Below are 13,831 nucleotides of genomic sequence, written 5' to 3'. Positions count from 1 at the left end.
CAGATGTAGAAGTAGCAAATGTGAAAGCTGATGTAGTAGCTGATGTGGAAGCAGATGTGGAATTATAAGGTTTATAGGTCCTTTGCACATAGTCTTCTGCAACAAAACAATCACATAGGGGAGTAGGATGTAATATAAAACAGGCAATTAAGTTATGTTCTGCTGTACATTGAAAAGACCAAGGGAACTTACTACAACTTGTCATATCATTGAACGCTTCTTTGATAACTGACACAATTTCAGTCTGGTGGCATCCTTCCTCGATAATAGTAGACAAGGTACCTTTTTCTGAAGGTTTGAATACCAGGCATAAAACAGATAAACCTGCACCGTGGGCATGGGCAGCCTGTAAAAATGAACATAAACAATATTATAGGAGTGTATGATACATTCGTTCATACCATGAATTACAACAAAAACATGAAAAGCAAATATTCTGCTAGCTGACAATATACCATTGCACTAGACGTGAGCTGGTTCAGATTTGTTGAGCTTGGAGACTTTGCACTATTTTCTCAGTTATTTGGATGCTAGGTATTCCTAAAATAACTCTTTTGCATGGGTTGTTGTCTTATTCATTTCATCTACTAAGGAAAGCTGTCCTATACTCAGTTGGGCTTGTGCAACTATTACTGGCATGTTAAGCTTCAGGGACCAATCAATAAGTGTTGTAGTCACCGCCATCATAGGGCTTCAAAACCAATATTACAAGTGATTTTTCACATTAACCGTGTTTGTATCTGAATCTACTATACTTTGATATCTGCATATTTTTGGACATTTTTTATGTAAATAAAACCTGAATTGCAGCCGCAAAAGTAAGTTGTTTTAAAATTGAGCCTGAGCGTATTTAAAACTTTCTATTTACACAATTTGGCATGTCAGTCTTATAACTTGATGCAAAGCAAAATATATTTTACTACACTCACAGCACGCTCCAGTGCATCCACATAGTATTTTGTGGTCTTCTTCCCAGCCCAGCCCTCCTCCCGCCTTTTTTTAAGTGTAGACATCCTTGTGTGTGCCTTCAAATCACGGAAGATGATAGCTGTGAAAACAATAAATGGGTAGAGATAAAACTATCGCATACATAATAAAACTTTGACATTTTGACATTGATGGATAATCTAGCACTGCAAAGCATGCTAAACCAACATCACATTTCCACATGAAGTGAAGTTCTGATGATCTAAAGCTGTTATTGATAACAGTGAGATTTAGGCAAAACAAGAAAAGAGTTCAATGCTAAAAGACCATGCAAAGCAATCACGACTAATAGTATTAAGGCAGAAGCTTTTAAATGATGATTGTTTTATACTTACGACATGCACTACACTTTGTGGCATTGATGGCATTAATGGCCCCACACTGGCACTTCATCTTGACAACTAAAAATAAATGCAAAAAGGAAAATTTAAGGACAGCTTACTTTTATTTTGATGTGACTGGGTGCTTTGCCTGTGAATCATAACAAATTGTTATAAATATTGCAGAATTAAAAGGGCAGCGAGCTCACTGTTTTAAAACAAATAGAGCAACTTACCACATGCATTACATTTATTTTTAGATACATTCCCTGTGCTACCGCAAACGCTACAACTTCGTTCCATTATGTTGCAAGCTAAAACACAGACAAAAGAACATCAGACAATAAAATATGAGGTGGTGGTAGAGTGATACCAGTAATAGAATGCTAATAATAAAATGCTTTAGATAACTCGATCTTAACTTCGTTAATTTGAACAGTTTTTTTGCCCAACGGCTACCGAGACGATTGTTATCGCTTTAGAATATCACTTTATTCCAAGCCATAGAGATAAACAACAACTTTTAGTAGTTCTTAGGCGTCATTATTACCACTATCGGCAAAATATTTTCGTTAACAAATTTTTTAAAGGTTTGCAAAGAATTAAATTTTACCAAACATCCGCTTATAGGGACAGCCCTCCGCAAGCAAGGAGAAGCGTCACATCACCAAAAACAAACAAACGAATCTCAAGTAATAAGAGGAAATTATTTATATTTTCTGATAAAAATTGTTAAAACATTACATGAGAGGTCCCTTAACTTGAAACAAGCAATAAATGCTTTTGATTTATATATAGTTTGTATATGTACTGATAAATACAATAATACATGCACTTGTGAGTGTTCTCATAACTTGAACGCTCTGATAACTCTAACACTTTCTTTCGGTCCCGTGAATGTCCAGTTAGCCGAGTTTCACTGTATTAGATTTTTGTGCGTGGTTCACTGGTGATTCATGATAATAACTTTTGTTTTTTTTAATAAACTGAGCGCCACTTCATATGGTACATGCCCAGCCTAGGAACCTAGTCTCCAGTCTCAAGATGAAGTCGAAAAGTTGTAATGTTAAATATGTACCAATTGACGTACCGTCTAAGCAAAGAAATCGACACTTGAGTCACCTGGATCACTCTCGTTGTAAAGTTAAGGTATGGCTAAGTTCAGAATTTTAGATTACCAGTACAGCCGTGGTAGGTAGTGATTATGAATTTTCAACTACACATGACCTTCAGCAAAGATATTAAACACATATGTCCTGAATCGTTATTCAATGGTACAGCCACCTCGCTAAATCAGTTTATAAATATGGTTAATTAAGCCTGCACCCAATCAATTCCCTTTATTTTGCTATACTTATGGGTACCTATGCTGGGTCTTTATAAGGTGTGTAATTTCAGAAATGCATAACAACTGAATTGTGTTTGAATGGTTTTTAATCAACAGGGTTTGAAAACTTGGCTGCGTGTAAAACTAATGAGGTTGTTACAATGTAGATAGTTTTCACGGCCTTGAACTCTCCAAATTGTGTTTGCTGTGTGCTACCCTTTAATTGCTGCCCATGTAAAAATTTAGCTATCGGCCTACTGCCAGCCTTTTAATGAAAATTGCCAATTTTTCTTCATGATATGTATACAATTTTTTCTTCAACTTCAAACTTATCTAGAACACTTTTGTTATATATTTTATTTTGTTAACATGTTAACCAATGGTACTATGCAAAAAAATTCAATGTATCCACGCTTTGTGCATTGCTAAAGCTATGTGAAGCCATGATCGCTTCGAAGCTAAAACGATCCTCTAAAATGTTCCTTACTCTCACAACAAAACTATTACGTTCACCATTATCAGAGTCAATGATGCTACTTTAATTATCTGTGTCATTACGAAAAGCTGAATCTTAATTGGCTATGATGGCACCAACACAAGTAATTACCTGTTTTCTGGCTCGCGCGGTACTTAACAAAAATTACACAAAAATGTTCATTTTTATGTTGGAAATTCACAAACAAAAAATTACAACTGCTTCGTTATTTGAGGCTCATTTTATGGAGAAATCTTCGGACAACTCTGTCAATACTATAAAAGTTAACACAATAAAAATACTATAACTGTAACAAATTAACAAATGGTACAGCACAGTTCGGACATTTTCTCATTCTGTTTCTCATGACACGACCAAACTGCACAAGTTCTTTTAGCATATCATTAAGCCTAAATCTGTGGTGCTTAGTAGTCTAGTTATCTAGCGTAGCGTTATGATCAAGTTATTAGCGCTGAAGAATTGTCCAACGAAAGAATAATAAATTATTTCTCCGGAAAAAGTGTGGTGTCCGAATACAACAGAGCACTTGACAAAAAAAAATCTACGGGTCAGCTTGAATGGACACGCGCACCACTCTATCGACTAATATAGTCGTGCAGGTAAAGAACGTACTGCAACATTATAAGCGGGTTGTATTGTCGACGATATCAGTCGTATACGCATAGCCTTTCACCACGACCACATACGCCGACCCGCGCCCACAACTCTATCGACTAATATAGTCGTACAGGCAAGGGATGTACTGCAACTAGCCTGTGTTAGTCCAACAAACAAAGGTCAACTGTATATCACCTTTAGTACAATAAACCAGTTTAACCATTCAATTCACAAGCACCTGTCAAAGCTTATCACCAGTTATCACTACTATTTAATTAATCTTAAATTAACCAGTTGGGTAGAGGTTATCAGGACCATCATCATATCTTGATTCTGTTTTTATTTCTGCAACTACTGCAATATTTATGAAAGTTCATCTATAAAGAATGATAAGGAGAAGTTTTTCACATATATAATAAGATGTCATGAATTTCAGGAAAAAAATTCTTCAATAGAATTACCTTCATCACTGTCTGTGTCTACTGATGCATCATCAGGTTCCACTTTAACCTCGATATCTACAATATAATGTATTTACGATTTGCTACCTACAAACATTGATTTAGTGGAGCTACACAAAAGGACCAGCCTAAACAGTACTTCAGGCTGGCTGGTTAAACCATCACAATAGAATAGTGTGTAGTTACAATATACTGGCTTGAATTTTTAAGTTATAAAATAATAATTTTTCAAACGCTACAAATATATACTCATGAACAATTGACTAACGTCCAAACAATTTTTTTAACAGAGCAAAACATTTACGAGTTGCATTTCACACAAGCGATAAACTTTTAGCTGCATCACAAAGCGCAAGTTTTAGCCTAAAACTAGTCGTTCATATCTACTATATAAACGGCAATCGTTGTGTGTGTGTGTGAGTGTCCGCCTTATAGAGTACCGTACTTTTCCGACTATTAGCCGCTACTAGGTATCTAGGGCGCGTTAACGGGATTTTCCGGTTATTGCGCCTCATAACCTATTCATCGTTTGTCATTTTCACCCCAAAATGATGTAATAATGACAACTCTACGGCTTTCTTTTAGCTACATGACACGCGATGCTTTTTTGTCCTCGACGTATTAGGGCTAATTTGTTTTCGGCAAAACGATATCGACAATAGACTCTCTCGATATTAGAATTTGGCGACTAAATTTTATTAATTCTGTGAAACACGATGCCGTTTTTGTGAACCTCTATTTCTGGCTTTTCTTAAGGTTCAATTGCTAAATCGCTGTTAAGGTCACTACTTTTCACGCGGACAATAATGTATCATCTCGAGTAGGAGTAACATCTATATTCTCTCACCTTCGATCAGACAAAGACACTACAATAATTTACTTTTAAATAACATATCGTTGTAGCAGTATCGTCGTATTCAGAGTTTTGGTGGATATCTGTTGGTGGAACAGTTACTTTTTTATACACACTTATGCAAGAATTGTTATTATTAATTCAACATATTCACGAATGTTATTTTGTTTTCTCAGTTTGTATTAATTGTATCATTACCAAATCATCTCATAATATTGTAATCGTAGCAAAACAGACTCGATTTAGCTATTACTTGCTAATTATTTCACTGTTACATCTAAACCCTTTATAGTCGTTTTATTTTTAAAGATTATTTGACCTGCACGAAACCTTTTTTGTCATTATATGAAGTTTAAAAGTAGTTTGACAAAGTAAATTTGAAACCCTTCACAGTTGTTTTAGGTAAAATGGCAAATGTTGTTATATGTTAAATACAAATCAATTTTCTGTTCAGTGTTTTTTTTATTACCCGGGCAACGCTGGGTTGTACAGCTAGATGTATTAGCTTACACACCTTTCCTGTTAAATCTAACCAGTTGGTTTTTCGTAATTATTTTCACATTTTACAACAAACATTTGTAAGATTGCTGTAAGATTTATCGTGTAAGATTGCAAGTATCAGTTATTCTCCACTATCTTATATTTACATACATTTACATATAGTAGATATTTAAATTCTCTTATCTCCACTACTTAATAACGTTGTATTTGCCGCTGTTCGTGATAGTGGGTCATGTTCATTTCCTTCAGCAGCCGAGTTACTAATTTTTTTCCAGCTACGAGTAGGCCTACTGTAACTTACTATTACAGAACTTTCACGAGTACTCCGAGCGTTGTGATACGCTATTGTGAAAAGAGAGCAGCTGCTATCGACTTACTGTCACCCTGCATCAGCCATGACCAGCTATACGTCGCCTGCTCAAAAGTAGGCACACGCCGAAAACTGTTTCTTCATACGCCTGACAGAAAAACCAAAAATGTTGTCTATCAGCATGTGTTGCGTTGAACTAAGGGAGAGAGAGAGAGGGAGAGAAAGGGAGAGAGAGGGAGAGCGAGGAGGAGAGGGGGGGAGAGAGAGGGGGGGAGAGGGAGAGAAGGAGAGCGAGGAGGAGAGGGGGGGGGAGAGAGAGAGAGGGAGAGAAAGAGAGAGGGGAGGGAGAGAGGGGAGAGACGGAGAGAGGGGAAAGAGGGAGAGCGAGGAGGAGAGAGGGGGGAGAGAGAGAGGGAGGGAGAGGAGAGAGAGGGAGAAGGAGAGAGGGGAAAGAGGGAGAGATGGAGATGTAACTGCATATTTGGAGTTGTTTTACAGTATGAAAGACAACTCTCAATAAACCTTATGCTGCGCGCGAATCTATTCCTGTAGACGGGTAATACAGCTAGTCTACTATATAAACGGCAATCGTTGTCTGTCTATCCGTCTGTCCGCATTATAGAGTACCGTACTTTTCCGACTATTAGCCGCTACTTTTATATAAGGGCGTGTCTATTCTGTGGTTTTTTTCACCGCTAGGGTGCATTAACGGGAATCTCCGGTTAGTACACGCCTCTATTATAATACGTAACCTACTAATCATCGTAGAGATGGACGATAAATACTGATATGCAAATAGTAGGAGTTGTCTTCTCGATATATTGAGTCACCGATAACTCCCAAATATGAGCAGTATAATCGTCGTACGAATTTCGGTCGTACGAAGCGAACTGAATTAATATGTGTAGTAACGGTAAATAAATTATAGAGCGGTCTTTCTTTTTCCATTCGGCCAAACGAAGCCAACCGAATTAATATGAGTACTAATTATCGTAATTTCGTAATATCGTAATTTCGTAATATGGACTATTAGCCGCTACTTTTCTCTGACGATTTGAGCCGAACGGCTTATATAAAGGTGTGGCGACTCTGTTGTTTTTCTTTCACCGCTCGGGCGCATTAACCGAAATCCCCGGTTAGCACGCTTTTTAAACGGCAAATTTTCTGCCGTGTTGAAAAGCACCTTTCCTGAGTACTGCGGCCTATACAAAGGTGTCTATACAGCTATACAAATGTACTATTCGTTAAATAAAATAAATAACGAGCAGTTATTTACATGCAATTAATATTTACTGCCAACGTGTACCGAGAAGGTCACGTAAACGTTTGTTTCTTGGAGCCACTGGAAAAACCCATTTCTCACCTACTAAATTTCCACATCAAAAAGGTAAGTGTTTCTTATACGATGTTGTATTGTCTATGAATTGCCACATCTCCACTACTTAATAACGTTGGATTTGCCAATGTTCGTGATAGTGGGTCATGTTCATTTCCTTCAGCAGCCGAGTTACTAATTTTTTTCCAGCTACGAGTAGGCCTACTGTAACTTACTATTACAGAACTTTCACGAGTACTCCGAGGGTTGCGATACGCTATTGTGAAAAGAAAGAGAGCAGCTGCTGTCGACTTACTGTCACCCTGCATTAGCCATGACCAGCTATACGTCGCCTGCTCAAAAGTAGGCACACGCCGAAAACTGTTTCTTCATACGCCCGACAGAAAAACCAAAAATGTTGTCTATCCGTAAGTGTTGCGTTGAACTAAGGGAGAGAGAAAGGGAAAAAAAAGGGAGAGAGGGAGGGTGAAGAGGAGAGGAGGGAGAGAGAGAGGGGGAAGAGGGAGAGAGAGAGAAGGGGAGAGAGAGGGAGAGCGAGGAGGAGAGGGGGGAGAGAGAGAGGGAGAGAGAGGGAAAGGGGAGAGACGGAAAGAGGGAGAGAGAGAGGGGAGAGACGGAGAGAGAGAGGGGAAGAGGGAGAGAGAGACGGAGAGAGGGAGGGAGAGAAGGGGAGAGGGGGGAGAGAGAGAGAGAGAAAGAGGGGGAGGAAGAGGGAGGGAGAGGGGAGAGACGGAGAGAGGGGCAAGAGGGAGACATGGAGAGAGGGAGATGTAACTGCATATTTGGAGTTGTTTTACAGTATGAAAGCCAACTCTCAAACCTTATGCTGCACGTGAATCTGTTACTGTAGCCGGGTAATCCAGCTAGTACCATCATAAATGTAAACCGTTTTTCACATACATCAAAGTATCAGAACCACATTAAACAAGCAACCACTATTAGCCTGATACATATATTAATTATTTCTATGATGTTGCTTTTAAAGATTAAAAGAAAAAAATGACGAATACCTTTGGCGTTAAAAAAACAGACTTTGATATGAACAGAACCAACAAAAAAATTAATTGTTATCGAGGTAACCGAGTCATTATTAGTGTGATTTTGAGGACAATTCTCTACTGATCACTTGCTATTATGGATTCATAAAGATTAAATAATGGCAAAGTGGTGGTAAAATAGGGGTGGCAGTGAATTGAAGGGTGGTGCTTGATTTTTCAACTGTTCTCCTATATTGGCGGCCAAATGGAAGTGCAGTTTAAATAAAGGTGGCATTCCAATATAGGTTGGCGTTCAATTAAGAGTGTTATGTTATGTCTACAAAAACATAGCTATACTAGCCACAACAATAACATTAGCGGTCAGGCTTATAGAAAATATGGATATAAAGGAAATGGAAAAAATGAACCAGTAATTATGGCTACAGAGGACATTGATAAATAGAAAATGGGTACAGATAACATGGCTATAGACGAAATGCCTAAAAAAGAAATGGGTATGAAAAAGATGAATACATATATTGCAAAAATTTTCAAGGACAATAATCTTTATAATAAACATAGTTTAGTGAAACTCTCTAACTAACCGGTTGGATAGAGGCTGTGACTCAAACCATCTGCTTCCTTCTTCGGTTTTACTAACACAGTGTTCATGGTGTTCATTGCAGGCAATATATGGAGAAATCAGTTTGTCTAAATAAGAAATAGGTGCAAGACTAGATAAGGTAAAATCCATGTTTCCATGCAAGAAATAAGAAAAAAAGAGAAGAGTGCAAAAATAGATTAAGTAAAATCTGTGTTTCAAAGCAAGCAATTGCAGAGAACTAGCTTTTTATGAATGAAGTCCACTTGTAAATTTAAAAAACAATTCACATTGTTGTTGGACAGATGACAAACATTAAAATAGAAACTTAGTATTACAAAAAGATACCGTAAAACCTATATTTTAAAACTATGGCGCTCCATTTTTAACCCTCTCTCACTAAAAGCTGTCAAATGGAGGTGGTATTCATATAGAGGCTGACTTGTATTCTTCAAATAGCTCATCAGCATTTGGAAAAGTAAATTTAACCCTTTTACGGGCATGGCAAATGTTGTCTACATTTTGCGCTCTTTGGGAGAAACTGGATGGTATTATAGCCTGTTTGATGCTTTGCAATTGTTAGAGATTAAAATTTTTTATTTCATTCCAAATTTGAAGGTATATTTTTCATTTTACAACTATAGTTAACAATGTTGCATAAAAGGTCATTGCACTCATTGATATGTTTGCTACATCTTGCTGCCAAAACTGGCTTTTTATGAGCGATATAAAAGGTACCTTCATAGCAAGCCAAATTAAGGTTAGTGAAAAGATCATATCAAATAATTTGCTATAAATCTGCAAATATATAAGTTGTATAATAATATGGATTTATCAGATGCTATAATTGTATAATTAAGAACAAGTGAATAAAACGAGCCATATTTATAGTACATGCAGAAACAAAAATTAACGATTTCGAAACAAAAATATTTGCATTATTTGCTTAGGTAATTGTGTTCTGGTTGTTCCATTTGATAAACTGAACATCAACTGGCTGCTCAATGCCTTCCAATATTTTGTGTCTAAACCCAGAGCTTTTCGCTGTTTTTTGTTAAAACTTTGAAAGCAACGCCATAGAAATAATACTAAAAATTCCCCAGTCATACAGCCCATGACCAAAGTGATATCGCAAAAAATAAAGGGTTGAGAAATTCAATATTAGCAGTCAAATGGCACTGCAGTGTAATGTACTGGGTGCGGGTGTTATTATAAACAACAAACAGCAATAATGAAAGGAAAAGTTTATATGTTCATATCTTTCCACCGCAATATGAGGAATACAATATTAGAAGTAAAATGGACTGATATTATTAAAATTACAAATTTTATTAATATAGTAATACAGTAATAATAGAAAACCAATGCACAACTTTGTTTACATTTTAAAACATCATAGCTAACAATATCAAAAAGTTGTGATATTCCCACGACCAAACGAGCGGATGCGAAGTTTGGGAGTTTTTATGATAAATGCATGTGCACACAACTTACGAAAATTATTCATCAACAATGAGACGAACGCTTGTATCAAAATTTCATCAACAACTTTAACCATCGTTTTGTAGAGTCGTTAAAGTATAATAATGATACAAAACACCTGCAAACCTATTTAAACATGTTACCAAGTCTTTGTAAACCGTCGGCATTATCTTAAAACTTACCCATCTGATCGGATTATACGCAAATAGACAGATTTATTTGGACGAAAATCGTTATTAAAACTTGCTAAGCCTCACTTTTTTCAAAATTAAGACCCGAAATTGATATGCCGAGCAACAGGGAATAGAACGATTAAGTTGTGCGCATTTCACCAAAAAAATGTGTACATTTCACCAGTCTATACCATTGTCGAAGGTTTCTGTAATTAATGTAGGAGTACTGAAATCGTTTCATTTTTGCCGATTTCAAATTGACATTTTAGACACATTTGAGTACTTTGGTATTCTAACTGATGTCCAACGCAGTGTAAGTAAAGGAAATGACGATATCTTTTTCTAACGATCCTTATGAGATTATTACGATATTTAATTATAAGTTTGGATGCCTACAGAACAATGACTACGTAATACAGATTTTTTTTAAATCTATATAAATATCACAACTTCTTGATATCGCTAACTATAACGTTTTGAAATGTAAACAAAATTGTGCATTGGTTTTATATTATTACTATATTAACCCGTTCAGTCCTAACGCCAACTATTTTAGGAGAAGTTGTGTTCACTCTGGCCTGAAGCCAACTATTTCGGGTCACTTTCTGAGTAACTTTATTGATACTCCTTTTATGTAGATCGTTTTTTTGCAGCTTTATTTCGAAAGATAAAAGTCTGTTGTTTATTTTGATACCAGAAATGTGGTTGGATAAAAACATTTTACCAGGCAAATCCTGTGTTAGATTTCCAGTTCTTCAACTCAGGAGGTCGCCATTTTAAATAAATTTACCGAAAGCCAGTGCTAGATTTCTGAGGCAATCTAACGTAATTATAAGTTCAGATGAACAATTCAACATTGAAAACGATTCACAACAACAGAATGATAAATTATTAGCAGCATAAGGTAAGTTCTAAATGTACTACAGCAGAATTATTGAATTAATATATATTTTATTTCGAAAAAAATTGTTTCTAGCTGATAAAATTTTTTATAGTTTTTGGTAGATACAAAAGACATAGTGAATGCATTTACCTTCAGATATTGTTGTGCAAAAAATTGGAAGCCAGAAAATTATGCCGTTTTTATATAATAGTTTTTATTATTGTTATGCTGTTTCTTGTAGGTGAGGTTGAAAATGTAAGTGATGATTCTTTTACTAGTGGCAATGATACTAGAGTTGCCCCGATTTTGGTATCGGAATCGGTATCGGTGCCGATATGAGTGTCGAGTATCTGAATCGGTATCGGCCGATCTTTTCTTAAAAAATCTGAACCTTCCGATACTTTTTACAGATCAACCATTTAGCAGAAAACTGTATTTTAGCCTGCTATACTAATAAAAAATCATCAGCTGTAAGCTGCTTACTTTTACTTAATGAATTTCAGGCCTGCCACACAATTTATTTCATGTCTATAGCCTGATCAACACAGCGAAGGAAACTTTTTAGCCAGAACGTAAACAAAAAGTGTGGTATTTCCCAATTACAGCGATAGGTTTTATTGCAAGCAATCACGAACAAGATAACAAAAATGGGAAACAAGAACACAGTGTAATATTTCTATTTACTAGCATTACGAAAGTAATTTAAACATTCGACGCATAAAGTTATCTATCACTCTCTTGATCCTGACGATACAATGGATCGTTTGTATTGTACAAAAAACGGTAACCCCAGTGGCGTATCGGTATGTAGCCTGTCCTCCAACATCTGTTGCAAGGGAATCCCCTTCAGGACGCTTGGCTACATTGATAATGATGGAAGAAAAGAGACGTCTTACTGAGATAATTGAATCACTAACGGTTTTTAAAAGAAACATTGATTTGCTCTAAACTTGTACAGGCACAGCAGTTCATCTAACAATAGAAGAGGGACTTCGTTATCACAGATAGAACTGTACCACTAACAGTAATTACCTTTATTTACAAATTACAAGAAACATGGACTGTTTTGTTACTACATGCACGGTATGTCAGTATGTGAATATGTATATATTTTTTTCCATAAATGCAAACAAATAAATACAATAATATTCATGTTTTCTTTGCATTATGTTTGTATTTGCATAATAAAATGAGCTACTATCTATGCAACACAAAAGATCTGAATCGGTATCTGAATCGGATTATTTTTCAATTAGGATTGGTATATCGGATCGGTATCTGAATCGGCTGGTGAATTTAGAATCGGGGCATCTCTAAATGATACTATGCCCAAAGCATCAACACAGTTCAGTGATTATCAGCAACTGATAGTTATAGTTTATGAACATTTATTTTATACTTTTTTCGATAAAATTCCTTTTTCTACTAATTTTGATACTCATTCTTTTTACCCATTTTCATGCGTTTTCAGATGATATCAGTTTTGTACTCAAGTTGTTTGCATATTGTGTTTTTTATTATCATAATTGCAATAATGTTTGTCTGGAGTCATTAGAATGTAAATGTTATCTTCATAAAATGTATTTATGATATAAAGACATAATAAACCAATAAATTGAACTATGGATCTGATGCTCTTTTATGCCATGATGTTGCATATATAGGCTGATAACTTCAGTTTTACTGGTTAGAACTCCAATTTTTTGTGCAACTTGCTCCTAACATACTTTTCTGTCATTCTAATATGTAATTAAAGTTTTATTAACCAAGAAGTTGACTGGTAGTAGCAATCAAACAGACTTTTCGATTTCCAAAACATATATCAATTTGAATCTCATCCATAACATATCCTATAAGTTAACTTATTAGGCCTATATTAGCACCAAATTGTAGCTAAACGTGTTACCAACAAGTTGCAAAAAAATATTTTAAATTATCTGCAATACAACATCATTTATGCCAAATCTAATCCAACTCACTTGATTAAATAACAAGTGTGAAAAATTAATTAGGCCTGGCAGGCGGTCAACTAGAAAATAATTAGGGTTGAAAGGGTTACTAATATTGATTATTCTAATAATATCAGTGCATTTTACTTCTAATTTTGGCCAATATTGCATTTCTCCTATTGCAGGAGAGATATAAACAAATAATCTTTTCCATTCATCATTGCTATTTGTTGTATATAATAACACCCACACCCAGTACATTACAGCTACCATTGCAGTTATCCCATTGCACTGCGGTGCCATTTGACTGCTAATATTGCATTTCTCAACCAACTGTACCCTTTCTTTTTCCAATATCACTTTGGTCGAGGGCTGTATGACAGTGGAATTTCTAGTGTTATATTGTGGCGAACGCCAGACTACGAATTTGTTTCTTATATTTTATATACTCGGGTAAAATAATTTTTATCATTTTCTTCTATTTTATATATTTATATATATACCTTCTTATATTTTACAGACTACTTATATAGAGGGGAGTGTTTTCGCTAAGAGAGCAGAGAAGTCGCAGCTCCACG

The sequence above is a fragment of the Watersipora subatra genome, chromosome 4 (assembly GCF_963576615.1).
Source record: "Watersipora subatra chromosome 4, tzWatSuba1.1, whole genome shotgun sequence".
Lineage (NCBI taxonomy): Eukaryota > Metazoa > Bryozoa > Gymnolaemata > Cheilostomatida > Watersiporidae > Watersipora > Watersipora subatra.
The sequence above is the reverse complement of the archived record's forward strand: the minus strand, read 5'-3'. Positions refer to the sequence as shown.